Genomic DNA, 15,080 nt, shown 5'->3' with positions numbered 1-15,080 from the left:
ATCATTAATAACCTTCCAAAACAGAAAGCATCGGGTCTTTGTGGGTTCACTGGTGAATTCTTTTTTTTTTTTTTTTTTAAGATTTTTTATTTATTTACTTGACACAGAGAGACAAAGCAAGAGAGGGAACACAAGCAGGGGGAGTTGGGAGAGGGAGAAGCAGGCTTCCCTCTGAGCAGGGAGCCCCATGCAGAGCTTCATCTGAGGACCCTGGGATCATGACCTGAGTCAAAGGCAGATGCTTAATGACTGAGCTATCCAGGTGCCCCTCACTGGTGAATTCTACCAAACATTTAAGGAAGAAATTATACCAATTCTCTATAATCTCTTTCAGAGAACAGAAGCAGAGAGAATATTTCCTAATCATTCTAAGACCAGCATTGCCCTAATACCCAAACTAGACAACAATATTAAAAGAAAGCTATTGAACAATATCTCTCATGAACACAGATGGAAAAATCCTCAACAAAATATTAGCAGGTCAAATCCCACAATAGATTAAAAGAATCATATACTATGATCGAGTTAGATTTGTTTCAAGTATGCAAGGTTGGTCCAACATGCAAAAATCAGTTAATGAATTGATCACACTAACAAGCTAGAAGAAGAAAAGCCACATCGCCAAATCCAGGAAAGCATTTAACAAAAGCAAAAAAAAGCATTTAACAAAACCTAACACCTATCCATGATAAAACCTCAGCTAACTAAGAATAGAGGGGAACTTCCTCAACGTGATAAAGAGCATCTAAAAATAGCCTACACCTAACATCATGGTTAATGGTAAGAAACTCAAATTTTTTCCGCTAAGATCAAGAACAAGCCAAGGATGTCCCCTCTCACTACTCCTTTTCAACATAGTAATGGAAGTCCTAGCTAATGCAATAAGCCAAGAAGAGGAAATAAAAGGTATATAGATTGGAAAAGAAGAAATAAAACCATCATTTTTCCCAAGTGACATGATTGTCTATGTAGAAAACCTGATAATCAACAAAAAATCTCCTGCAACTAATAAGCAATTATAACAAGGTCACAGAGTACAACATTAATATATAAAACTCAATCACGGGGCACCTGGGTGGTTCAGCGGGTTAACCCTCTGCCTTTGGCTCGGTAATGATCTCAGGGTCCTGGGATTGAGCCCTGCATTGGGCTCCCTGCTCAGTGGGGAGCCTAATTTCCCCCACCCCACCCCTACCTGTCTCTCTGCCTACTTGTGATCTCTGTCTGTCAAATAAATAAATAAAAAGTCAATCACTTTTCCTATATATCAACAATGAGTAAGTGGAACTTGAAGTTGAAAACACATTACCATTTACATTAGTATCCCCCCAAATGAGATGCTTAGGTACAAATTTAACAAAATAGGTATAAGATCTATATGAGGAAAACTACAGCATTCTGATTTTAAAAATGCCAAAAAAAGAGATAGCCCATGTTTATGAATATTATCAAGATGTCAGTTCTTCCCAACTTAATCTATAGATCCAACACAATTTCAATCAAAATCCCAGCATTTGCGAATATCAACAAATGGATTCTGAAGTTTATTTGGAGAGAAGAAAACCCAGTATTCAAACACAATGTTGAAGGAGAAGAATGAAGTTGGAGGACTGACAAAACTTCAAGTCTCACTGTAAAGCTAAATCAATCAATACAGTGTGGTACTGGTGAAAGGGTAGAAAAATAGATCAGTTCAACAGAATAGGGACTCCATGAATAGATCCACATAAATATAGTCAACTGATCTTTTACAAAGGCTAAAGGCTATGCAGTAGAGCAAAGACAGTCTTTAAACAAATGGTGCAGAAACAGCTGGACATCCACATGCAACAACATGGGTCTAGTCACATGTCACAAACCTTAAACTTCTCACAAAAATTAACTCAAAAAGGATCATAGACATAAACGTAAAATGCAAAACTATAAAACTCCTAGAGATGACATAAGAGGAAACCTAGAAGAGCTTACATATGGCAATGACATTTTAAATACAACAACAATGACATGATACATGAAAGTAGTAATTTTTAAGCTGAACTTCTTTAAAATGAAAAAAAAAATCTCTGTTTAAGTCAATGTCAAGAGAATGAGAATATAAGCCACAGACGAGGAGAAATATTTGCAAAAGGCCTATCTGATAAAGGACTGTTATCCAAAATACACAAAGAACACTTCAAATTCTCAAAACAACTTTTAAAAGTGAGCAACCTAAGTTTTAACATGGGCAAAACGGACACCTCATCAAAGGAGATATACAGATGCAAGTAAGCATATGATAGATAATTAACATCATATGTCATTAGGGAATTGCAAATTAAAATAACAATGATACTGTGCTATATACCTGACCCACCAAATGCTGATAATGATGTACAGCAACAGACACCATTCCTTGCTGGTGGGGATCCAAAATGATACAGCTACTTTGGAAGAAAGTTTAGCACTTTCTCACAAAATTATACTTACTCTTACCATACAGTCAGCAATTGTCCTCCTTGATATTTACCCAAAGGAATTGAAATTCATGTCTACATGGAAACCTGCACATGGTGTTAATAGCAGCCTTCTTTGTAAATGCCAGAACAACCCTTCAGTAGGTGAGCAGATAAACATACTTCAGTCATCAGACAATGGAATATTATTCAGCACTTTAAAAAAAAAAAAAAACCTGCCAAGCCATAAAGAAACGTGAAAGAAACTCAAATGCATATTCTTAAGTGAAATAAGCCATTCTTTTTGATTCTGGTTGTATGACATTCTGGAAGAGCCAAAATTATGAAGATAGCAAAAAAGATTAGTATTTTTCACAGATGAGGGGTTAAGAAGGGATGAATAGGCAGAGTATAAAGGATTTTGAGGGTAGTGAAACCACTCTATAATCTACTACAGTGGTGGACACATGTCATCATACATCTGTGAAAACTCATAGAATGCACAACACCAGGAGTAAGCCCTAATGTCAGCTGTGGACTTCGGGTGATAGTGATGTGTCATGTTAACAAACGTGGCCACCCCAATGGGAGATGTTGATAGTGGGGGAGATTGTCTATGTGCATGGACAGAGTATGTGACAACTGTGTATTTTCTGCTAAATTTTAGAGTGAACCTGAATCTGCTCTAAAAAATAAAGTTTATTAATTAAAAACATACAAAGCAACCTGAAAAAGAAAAACACCTAAATTTATAAAAAGAAAATAAATTGGGCAATACAAGTATGTCTTCTCTTTCTTATGGGTAGTTGTAATGTTTCAATTCAAGTCCTCTTTTTTTTTTAATATTTTATTTATTTGACAGACAGAGATCACAAGTAGGCAGAGAGGCAGGCAGAGAGAGAGGAGGAAGCAGGCTCCCCTCTGAGCAGAGAGCCCAATGCAGGGCTTGATCCCAGGACCCTGAGACCATGAGCTGAGCCGAAGGCAGATGCTTAACCAACTGAGCCACCCAGGTGCCCCTCAAGTCCTCTTTGACACTGTTTTCCAACCTAAGGTTAAGGAAAAATAACCTAATTTCCTTCTTAACTGACCTATCAACTTACTTACAGTGAACAGTTAGCACTGGTCCTTCATGAAAAGGTGAGTGGAAGTGGAGGTATAGGATGTCCAGAGGCAGTTAATAGGCATAATTCAAGAGACTTCATTCAGTGCCTATAGTACATCAAAGGCTACCAGCCAAATTCATGTACACACCTCAAAAAAAAAAAAAAAAAAAAAAGGAGGGTGTGTATCTTCTTCATTTAGGAAATGACAGCTTGTAATAGAAAGTTATTTTTAGTCAACTGTTACACTTCCATGATTTATGTCACCTCTGACCTGCTTTCTGATAAAGCATGACTTCATTCATGGCTCTGGACATGACCTGTGTACACTGACCTGGCGTAAACCTGGAGTGTTCAGTCATTTCATTGGCACTTGCTGGAGGGAAGACTGATATCCCACTCTAAGAGTGTCTGCAGTGTAAAACAGCTGCATTCCTAGTGAGACCTGAGTAAATTTATCCCACTATTTAGGTTCTGCAGTATTACTCATCTGTCTCACAAGAAGAGCGGTTTTTAGTCTGCAGCATTATCTGGTGTTTAATGACCACTGAAATAACCTGCGTGTGTGAATGGTTATTCATTTGTTTCCCTTCCTTTACTGGTTCATTCTTGGGGCTTAGAGTAGGTGTGCCTTTCTGGTCAGGGGACAGGACACTTTTTAGAAATAACACTCCAAGTATAAGGGAGTTAGATGCTCCATTTTTCATTTACCTTCTCATCTATTCAGAACCAATGAGGAATCAAGACATTGAGTATTGATGTCCGTGGCTTATGGACCTGTGTCCACTTGGCACAGAGAGCTTTTCCAGACATTTTTCTCTAAAGGCAAAGTTAGTGATTCTTGTTTATCCCCAAACTCCACTTTGCTCAGTGGTGATTTAAAAATGGTGATTTTATTCTTTCACTATCTAAAATTGTTGCCCCACAGTCCAAAACCTCCATCATTAATACATGAGGAAAATACAAATTCTGACATACCTGCTTTTTTCCTGCTCTTATATGTTTGCAACTATAAAATATATGTACACATGTCCTAAAATTAATAAGCTCTTTTCTTTTAAAATATGTAGTTTCTTTGTTTTACTAGGGAGCTAAGTTATGTTTATTGAAGAGCTTATTTCCTGTATTCTGGAATATGACACTCAAAAAAATTAAAAACCTTTCTGAAGTATTAATATGCTCTATCATTTACCTTGCTCTGTTCCATTATCACAAACAGCATTTCACATACTAATTGATGTTGTCCCTTTATAAATCTCTCTAATTCAAATCCTCATATTTATTACTCTGTGTTAAAGTTGATTCCCCTACCTCCTGTCCTGCTTTAACAATCATTCCTTGTTTGCCTCTATAAAATTAACTTCAAAAAAATAAAATCTGCTTCTATAAATTATTATGCCCATATATGTTTCTACCTAGAATATTTTAAAGCCCTTAACAAAGTTTCCATTTTTGAGTCCCCTCTCTAAACTATGATGTATATACTCTTTGGTTAAGTCTTTTGTTATTTTTTGGAGTGTGTGTGTGTGTGTGTATCTCTTGACTGTGTGGTCAAGGTTTGTAAGCTCTCAATTTAGTTAGACTTAATATGCTTTTATAGGAGATTCTTTTCCTGGGCATGTCTTGATGATTTTTACCTTGTCCTGTGATGAAAATATGTGTCAGAGCACCATAGTGTAGCATGGTGCTTTTCTAATTGCTTGCATTCTTCTGTTTTAGATGAACTGGTAGTAGACAACCAACTATTCTGTTTTGGTTTCTACAACATAGAGGTTGCTAGGTGACTTTAATCCCTTTCAAAAAGAGGACAATAAACAACAACAAATTCCTGCTCTTTATATTGATATATTCCATCTAGGAGATCAATCAAATAAAAAATGATTTAAAACACTTTCTAAATGTGCAATTCTATATAGACCACCCCCTACATCTCTGTAACATTGCACCAAATGTTTTTTAAATTATGCTGCTATTTCTTCCTTATTATGATTTTGCTTGTTCTTAAGAGATCAACTGCTAAATAGCAGTAGTTGAACACCAACTCCAGGAAATTTAATATACAAAAATCCAGCTTACTATGAACACATTATTTTGGTGAAAAACTACCATGTCCAAATTTTATTATTTAGGTATCTATTTGGATTTCTCATCCATTTATATGATTCTCCAGTCTTAAGTGTGATTGAAGCTTTTTATTCTAACGGTCTTATTTATTTAGGGAGAAATATATTTAAATTCTGTCATCCTGGTCATTACTTGAAGGTGTAACCGCATATTTTCACTTTTAAAAAATTTTAATAATGTCATTAAGTATTTTTTTAATTGTTATGTTTCATTTTGAAAATTAAAAAAAAAAAAAAGCTTTCATCTTTAAGTTTTTGTTCCTTCTCCTGAACTTTCCTCATGATGTTGCTTGGTAGCTACTGCCAAAATTAATAGTTAACATTTTCTCCAGTAACGAGTAGTAGATTTGCAAAGACTTAAACAATTGCTTAATGCTTTTTAAATCTGTATTTAAGAATTATACAAACAGCCAGAGCTGATATGCGGCAGGTATACATGGGTGTAGCTATGCTGATAGTAACGGAAATATTTCCAAGGTAGACAGAGAATTCTTCTCTTAAGATGCTGTGGCTCCCTCTGCATGACTCCCTGAACCTCCCTACAATCTTGTAAGTGAAATAGTAATATATGGCCTGTAGGTGGCCTCTAGATCCTCCTTTATCCCTATGACCCATGTTTTGACATGCCAGCTGTTCAAATATTTTTGTTATTACTTATGTCCATGGCAAGAGAATCATCATTTATTTGTCTTAACTTATGTTTACTAAACTGTTTTTAAGAATATCTTATGATAGAGTATTTTACGTCTTCTTGACATTTCAGTTTTGCAAAATGCATAATTTGCTTTAACAGTCCTGGTAAGCGTAACTTGGAGTTTTCCTATATGTTCTGAAATCTTTTCAATGTAATATTCCACTTTAATACTACACTTTAAGGAACAGAATAAAATTAGAACCTTTGGAAAATTTGTGGAATTTTTCATTCTCCTTTCTTTGCCTTTTTATTAGAAATAAAATTCAATGAAGTTTCCTTGTTTAAATTTTTAGAATGCAAAATGTAGAAGTATTATAACTGAAGCAATATTGATTTTTACAAATAGTAACAAATCAAATTTTGGCAATTTTATATATAGTATAAAGTTTTATTTTATACGACTTGCCAACTCATCAAGCATTAGAATTTTTCTCATTGATCCTTTGCTGTTTGTATTGATGTTATTAATGTAATGGCTTTAAACCTTAACTCATATAGCCCATAAGACTATAGCATTTTTACATGAAGATATTCTTTGGGCTTTTGAATAATTTATATCATAATTAGTGATTTAAAAATTTATTCTTTTACTTCCCATCTGTCCTAAAGAAATAGGAAGATGGGGTTAATATACACCTAATAATTTTCCTAAAGAGTAAGGAGAATGGACTCATTTAAAAAGTATCTAGGGGAGGGGTGTTGGGAGGGGGGGTGGGGTTATGGACATTGGGGAGGGTATGTGCTATGGTGAGTGCTGTGAAGTATGTAAACCTGGCGATTCACAGACCTGTACCCCTGGGGATAAAAATATATGTTTATAAAAAATAAAATTAAAATAAAATAAAAAAAATAAAATAAAAAGTATCTAGGTTAACGTGAATTTGAAACAGTTTTTTAAAAAGCACTTACAGTCTACCAAGTTATTGATCCTCAGTCTGTAGCTGTTATAAATGGATGTAATTAGCCACTCTAAATGAACTATGGTAGTGGCTTCATTACTCTGAAAAATGCATTATGTTACTTTATAACATGAAGTTGCCAAATCTAAAGGAATAGAATATACATTGTATATCTTGGAATAGAATCTACATGTAAAAATTTCTTTGGAATCAATAGTGAGCATTGTGACTGTCGCATACAGTTAAATATTATGATTTAAGAATTATTTTATTATAAAGTTTTAATATCCTGTAAATGTTTTTAAATTGGATAATTCTACCGATATAATTTTGCTCATTTTTTACATCTTATTCACTTTGCAATAACCCTTTTTTTTATATTTGTATTTGTTCCGCCCTTATCAAATTAGGCAGCATCTAAGCCATAGAATCATAAAGCCCAAACCTGATTTGGAATAGAGATAATACACTTTAATATTTTATAGATTTCTCTCGTCCTCAGTTTCCTTAAGTGACTGGCTCAAGATCATGAAGTTATGGAGGATTAATGTCAGTTAGAACCTGAGATGGATCTATACTTTGGTTCTATCTTCCACCTATCTACTTCCTTAGTTTGTTTATGGGTTTGTGAGAGTTACGGGAGAGAAGTTTCTTTTGAGATTCAGCTTACAACCTAGCTCCCGGTAGAATTATTGTCGTGCAGCAAACCATATAAATACAGTGACCAATTCCCAAAGTCCCTTGTGTAAAGAAGAAAGGAAATGATAGATGAATAATTAAAATAAGGACACACTCTTTTCTTTACCTCTCTCCTGTCTTCACTACATGGAATTTCTAGACAGACTGCCCCAAATGCTTGGACACAGGAATGGCATTTCTGTTTTAGAGAATTGTATTTCCTATTTTAGTGGATGAAGAATAAATTGTATCTTCTGCTGGCTTTTTAGAATTAAGATATTGGGCACACCTCTATCTGTTTATTATAGTGTGTTCTCTGACCAAAGAGGTCAAGTATTAGCAAGTATCAGAATGTCATAGAAATGTTTTCATTTCAGATGTAAGAATTTGTATGTGGGTTTTTTTTCCTGATTTTTATTCTGTGTTTTCTTCTAATGTGGGTTCTTTTATACCTGTCCCTCTACATTCCCATGTTTGATTCTTAAATAATTTCTTTTTGCCGTGGAAATGCTGTGCCAGACAATTTCCAACTGCTGCCTAATACTTTGACTGGGTTTGGCAGTTGTAGTTCCATAAAAAGTGTTGATTAGAAACAACCTTGTTTGGTGTGTATTTGTTTTTAGCTTAGTGGAATTTGTTCCGTAAATGCTTACTGAATTTTTCCTCAGAGTCACCACTTTGTCTCTGTTAGGAAGTTTAGGGAGTAAATATGCATGAGGACTTCCTTCGGTTTTCTTCTTAGAATTTTAACTGCTGTAGTGATTTTTTTAAAAGCATTAACAGGATAGCCATTGCTGCCAAGAAGCTGACATTCTGAAATAGCACTTCCCTTTGGGCACCATACAGTTGGGATCATTACTTGCAGAAAAAGTGCATGGGAGAGGCTTTGGGGAGGGGGAATGGAGGAAAACCATTTTATGGGCATATCCTGCTGAGGTCAGTAACCTGCTGTTCAGTGAACTCGGGTCTGACCCCATTTGGACCTGGAGGAGGATCATTTCAAGCAGGGAAGCAGCTGAGGCAGCATCACAGCAGAAGGAAGAACCTGTTGCTGGAAGCTTTGAAGAGACATGGCAGAGGATGGCAAGAGGCACAGAAAGGAAAGGAAGGACTGGATCCAGCAGGATCAACATAGTTTGTGATGAAAGTATTAATAACTTTTGATCAGTGGTTGAAAGGAGAATGTATTTAAGGCCGCAAAGAAACATTTCTATACATCATGCATGTTTATAGGTAGAGTAACTGGTTTACAGAGGAAAGTTTTATTTTGATTTTGAGATTAAAGTGTCTACTTCTACGGTTTGAAAAATAGAATAGTTTACCTTTCACCAAAATGAAATGTTTTCTTTACTGTATCTCTTACCAGCTGGTGACATTGTGAAGCGTGGTAGGTAAGAGCATAAGCTCCAGCAGCCTGCCACCTACAAAGTGTGTGCTAAGGGAGATGGCTGAGAATATGATAATAATTTGAAGATTAAATGATTAAGCATGCATTCGATAAATTGTAGCAATTTTTATTGTCATTGTTTTTTTCATCTACATTCTGGAAAATATTATAGAAAATAGATACTATCTTTTAAAAACAATGGCAGTGAGTAGTTGATGTAGATTAAATATACCAGAATAGACTTTAATTTAGGAAACAAAACTCTGTCTTGGAACCACATTATCCTCAGAAAGATTACAACTTTGACCTTGAGGTTTATTTCATTCCATTAAAAATGTAGATATGTGTGTGGGAGTGAGAACATTCAAATGTATTCATTGGCTTTCCCTCTTAGACTTTTTTTTTTCCTCTATGGCTCTTATTTTAACCTCTGTCTTCAGCAGTTACCCTTTGTGTTTATTCTCTTGTGCCTTCTGGGTGATTTTTTTTTTGTATAATCTCAGTGTATTAGGTCAGAGGGAAAACTCAGTGTGTAAGCTGACTGACAGTGTTTTGCATTTTCTTTGAGAATGTTTACCATAGCATCCTAAATAGTATTAAACTTTTCTTTCAAAACAGGTAACCAAGTATGCGAGTCATCACTGCATTGATTTCTGAATGTTACTATTTTGGAAATTTTCCAAAACTGAACAAAGCCAGGATCATTGACCATTAAGGAACTGTGTTGTAACAATAGACTTGTGGTCTCTTATGGGTGTACATTCTAATTGTTGGGATTTTTTTTTTTTTTTTAAGGGGGCTATTTGGGGCATAGAAAACTAGAACTTCATGTTCTCCTTGATAGTTTGCCAGCTGGTTTTCAGCCAACCAGATAACTGCTTGGAGCAACATTCATTTCTGTAGGCCTCTTGATCTTGTGCCAGCCCTTAGAGGGCAGTACCACTAAGCCTGCTCACACCATTCTGAACCAAGGGCACTGCTGTCCCACATGCCTCAAACTATAGATAAAAATCTGATACCACCTCAAGGGACTTACAGCTCAAGTTCTGATAAACCTCTGAGTGTAAAGCATGTATTATTTTACTATTTAAGTTTTACATTAGTATTTTAAAGAGAAAACAGGAAAGCAAATGTATAGTCTTGCTCTGTATTTCTCAGTGTTTGGCCCCTAAGTAAATCCAGCCTTAAGGAAACTAGACATGTCCAGGCAAAAGCCCTCTTCTAGGCTTACCAATGCTTCTTTGACGCTTTCTAAAAACACAAGATATTTTATTGTCTCTAACCCTGACCTCCCATCTGATAATTATTTAATTGGATTACATAGATTCTCAAGTCCATCACATCAACTATTTATTTTGTCACTTCGAATTTCTTTCTAGAATTATCTCTGATTAATACCATTATTTTTCTTTGCAGCCAAGCTCAAAGCTTTACTTCTACAATTCTTTCTTTTTCTTCCTATACCTACAATACTACTAATATCCACTCCTTTCCCAATCAGTAATATTTCCCTGCTTGATCATTTTATTTTCTCTGCCACTCTCTTGTTCAGACTCCTCACTTTATATCTGAACTACTGCAATAAGCCAGTATCTTGAATGTAATAAGTTGTAACAGCTAAATCTTTTACTACTCCATACCCGTGAGAATGGCTTTAAAAAAAAAAAAAAAAAAAGTCAGGCAATAGCAAGTGTTGATGAGGATGAAGAAAAATTGGAACCCTCATACATTGCTGATGGGAATGTAAAATGGCACAGCCATTCACTTTGCAGAACAGTTTAGCAGTTCCTTGAAAGGGTAAATACAGAATTATTGTATGACCCAGCATTTGCACTCCCAAGAGAATTAAAAATGTATGTACACACAAAACTTACAGTGGATACCCATGTTCAAAGCAGCATTATTCACAATAGCCTAAAGATAGAAGCAATGCAAGTGTCCATCGACAGATGAATAGACAGACAAAATGTGGTATATACGTGTAATGGAATACCCTTTAAAGGGGAGGAAATTCTGACATGTGCCACAACATGGACAAGTCTTGAAGACATTGAGCTAAGTGAAATAAGTCATACACAAAAGGACAGATATTATGTGATTCTGTTTATATGAGATACCTAGAATTGTCAGATTCATAGAGACTGAAAATAGAATTGTATTTGCCAGGAGCTTGGGAGAGGGAAGACTGGGGAGTTATTGATTAACAGTGGTGGAGTTTGAGTTTGGGAAGATAAAAAAATTCCTAGATGGTAATGCTGGTGATGATTGCACAACAATAAGACTGCTTAATGCATAGAACTCTACATTTAAAATATGGTTAAGATGCTAAATTTTTTGTTGCTCTATTTTACCACAATATAAAAAGACTTGTAAATGAATGTCATAGGAGCATTATTTCTAATAGCTAAAAAATAGAAATAGCCCATATATCCATCATGAATAAAGTATGATCTATCTATACAGTGGAATATTACTTGGCCATAAGAAGGAATGAAGTACTGATTCACAACAAAACGTAGATGAACCTTGAAAACACTATGCTGAGTGAAAGAAACCAGACACAAAAAAGTCAAATTTTGCATGATTTCATTTATTTGAAATATTTAGAATGAGCATATGCATAGAAACAGAAGGGGGGTTAGTTGGAAGAGGGACAAAAGAGGACTGACTCCTGCTGGGTAATGGATTTATTTTTGGGGTGATTAAATTTTTCTGGAATTTCATAGTGGCAATAATGGCACAACCTTTTGCCTGAAACCCACGGAATTGTATACTTTAATTAATTTTATGGTGTGTGAATTATATCTCAATTTTTAAAAACCCTAAGTGTGAGTACGTAACTCTGGTAGTGCTGTGTTTCTAAAGAAACAGCATGTTGTCTGGTCTTGACCTACTATTTCTAGCTGTGGAACTTTGAGAAAATGAAGTGACCTCCCTTCTTATTCTATAAAATAGGGATAACAATAACTGCCTCACCAGATGTTTGTGTTAAATGAGATAACATACATAATACATCAAGCATTATCAGTGCCTGGCATTTACTAAGAACCCAGTAAATTTACTAAGGTCCCTTGGAACATGAACCCCTTGGAACATGAATAGTTCTCAATACTATTCCAGATGCTATTTCCAGATATTTCAGAAATGACCTAACTTCTTTAGCCATTTATCGCTAGTCTGTACATTCTAGCTCAGATCTGCCTCTCCAAATTCTTCTAATGTTCCTTTTCAGAAATCCATCAGTCAGAGTGGGCTCTTTAGTCTCCCTCAACTTGCTGCACATATTCTAACAGCTGTGTCTTTGAGAATGCTTTCTCCCTGTTCCTGTCTTTCTCTGACTTTCATCCTGCCCTTGGGACTCAGAACATGCATTCAACTTTCTCCCTTATTTCAGTTCATGGTCATCTCTACATTTTGAGCACCCAAGATTCTCACTACATCTTTGACTAATGAAGCCTTACTTTGGTTATATTTTTAAAGTATATGTCTTGTCATGGGTGGAACTGGAAGGGATTATGCTAAGTGAACTATATCAGGCAGAGAAAGACAATGATCATATGGGTTCACTCATATATGGAACATAAGGGATAGCACAAAGGACCAAGGGGGAAGGGAGGGAAAACTGAATGGGAAGAAATCAGAGAGGGAGACAAACCATGAGAGACTCTAGACTCTGGGAACCAAATTGAGGGTTACAGAAGGGAGAGAGGTCAGGGATGGGGTAACCAGGTAATCAGGTGATGGGTATTAAGGAGGGCACATGTGATGATGAGCACTGGGTGTAATATACAGCTAATGATGTACTGTATACTGGTTAAGTGAACATAATAAAAAAAAAGGACTACAGGTACACATTCAGCAATCCTAAATGTTTATGTAAATAATCTTGTAACTTTGGATGCTTTAGATAAATTAGATTAAGGATGTTAAGTATCACATAGCATAGAGAGGTTGGATTTGGCAAAGCCGTGTAATTGGCATAAATTTCCAAAGCAAAGTCTACACATAGAAATGTGTTGTGGACCCAAGGAGATTTCAGGAGTAACACAAATAAGAAATGGGAGATGGTTGTATCTTATTCTAATGTAACTTTTGAAAGTAATGACTGAGGCTGACCAAGCTCTGCAGTCTGCTAGCATATGAAATGTATTATCTGCCTTGTTGAAACAGTTGGGTGGTTAATAAGCATTTTCAAGTGGACATATCTTAATTGCATGTATAGTGATTACTATATTAAGAAGGGTCAGCAGAAAGGGAATTAAACAATAGTAATAATTTTTTTAAAAGTATGTGTCTTGTTAGGTGATCAGATTAAAATTTGTATTCAATCTTTTGAACTAAATTGAAGTCCCTGAGCACAGGGACCACATGTTATAATGTTCTACATTTACCATCGCACTTAGCACATTGCCTTGATATAGTATATTCTGAATAAACATTTGCTGTTTATAAGTTAAGTTAGTGCTCTATCTCAACAAGTACAAGGCCTTAATTTAATGATTAAGCCTCATTCCTGGCTGTACCCTAGAATTACCTGGGGAATAAGGCTTCATATTTAGCCCAACAAATCAGAATCTCTGAGCATGAGGCCTCAGCTTATTACAACCAAGGTTGAGATCCACTGGACTCAACAGATGAAGTAATATAACCCAGTGGGTCCCAAGACTAACTGATAATCACTGTCAAGCTATGAGGATTGCTGATTGGACAGAGAAGCTTTGGGCATTGCAAAATTTTCCCTACAAATATTAGTGTTATATTGTGGTTCATTTGGGAGTTGTCATTGCTTTGAGAACGATCCCCCAACCCTGAATTTTTTAACAGTCAGTGGTGTAATTGGACATATCCAATTATGGGCATCTGTAATCTTTTAAGCTTTACATGATAGTTTTCATACCAGATGTACATCTTGTTCATTTTTGCTAACTTAGAAATATTTAAACTCTTGTCTTTTCCAGGCTGGCCAACATCATCATCAAACCCTCTCAAGATTGTCTACTTGCCCCTGCTCCTGTTGAGTTACCACACTTGGAAGCAGGAGATGGGCTCAGCAGCAGCCAACAGGCCATGATCCAGGAGGAGCAGTAAGGGATAGAGCTGCTGGTAAGACGTTGGGGACAGTTGGTGCTTGGTTTCCAAGAAGTATAAATTTATTCCTAATTTAATGGTCAATTTTTCTTCTTTCAACTTTAATAAATTACTCTGTACTCTCTCAAATACCTTAATTATCTATGCTTAGGGCACATGGGTTAGATCTTAAGATCTATAAATGTCCCAGAATTTTGTGCTAACCGGATGGTTGGATGGATGAATGTGTATCTGCATTGTTTTCTTGAGAAAAGGAAGATTTTCATCAGATTCTCAATGTCTTTGAATTTTTCAAAAAAGAACTGAGCCATGCAAATATAACTGTAAGCATGGAGAAATGTGATACCTGTAACCACTTGTCACAGTATTTCTCCTCTCCATTTTTATCTCACTTGTGGCCACTTTGTCTCATTTGTTGAAGATGAAAAAAGAAGTGATTATTTGTGGTTATTTGCTGATCAGAAAAGTGAGAGCACCTACGGAGCCTAGACAGCCAGTTTTCATGATGATTTGGCCCCATAGAGCCATCAGAGAACTAAAGTATTTGTTGAAGATGAAAAAAGAAGTGATTATTTGTGGTTATTTGCTGATCAGAAAAGTGAGAGCACCTACGGAGCCTAGACAGCCAGTTTTCATGATGATTTGGCCCCATAGAGCCATCAGAGAACTAAAGTAT

At 35.8% G+C, this 15,080-nt stretch overlaps 1 protein-coding gene across 1 annotated transcript in view; it reads left to right on the top strand.

Annotated features, from left to right (window-relative positions):
- Positions 1-15,080, top strand: part of LOC111153570 (tet methylcytosine dioxygenase 2) — a 136,551-nt gene that overhangs the window by 25,648 nt on the left and 95,823 nt on the right. Inside the window, exon 2 of the mRNA XM_022512681.1 lies at positions 14,275-14,419. The gene's annotated coding sequence lies outside the window, so the exon portion shown is untranslated. The remainder of the gene's footprint in view (positions 1-14,274; positions 14,420-15,080) is intronic.

Source organism: Enhydra lutris, unplaced genomic scaffold, assembly GCF_002288905.1.
Source record: "Enhydra lutris kenyoni isolate GAN:26980312 unplaced genomic scaffold, ASM228890v2 scaffoldscaffold3, whole genome shotgun sequence".
NCBI classification, from domain to species: Eukaryota; Metazoa; Chordata; class Mammalia; order Carnivora; family Mustelidae; genus Enhydra; species Enhydra lutris.
The sequence above is the reverse complement of the archived record's forward strand: the minus strand, read 5'-3'. Positions and strand labels throughout refer to the sequence as shown.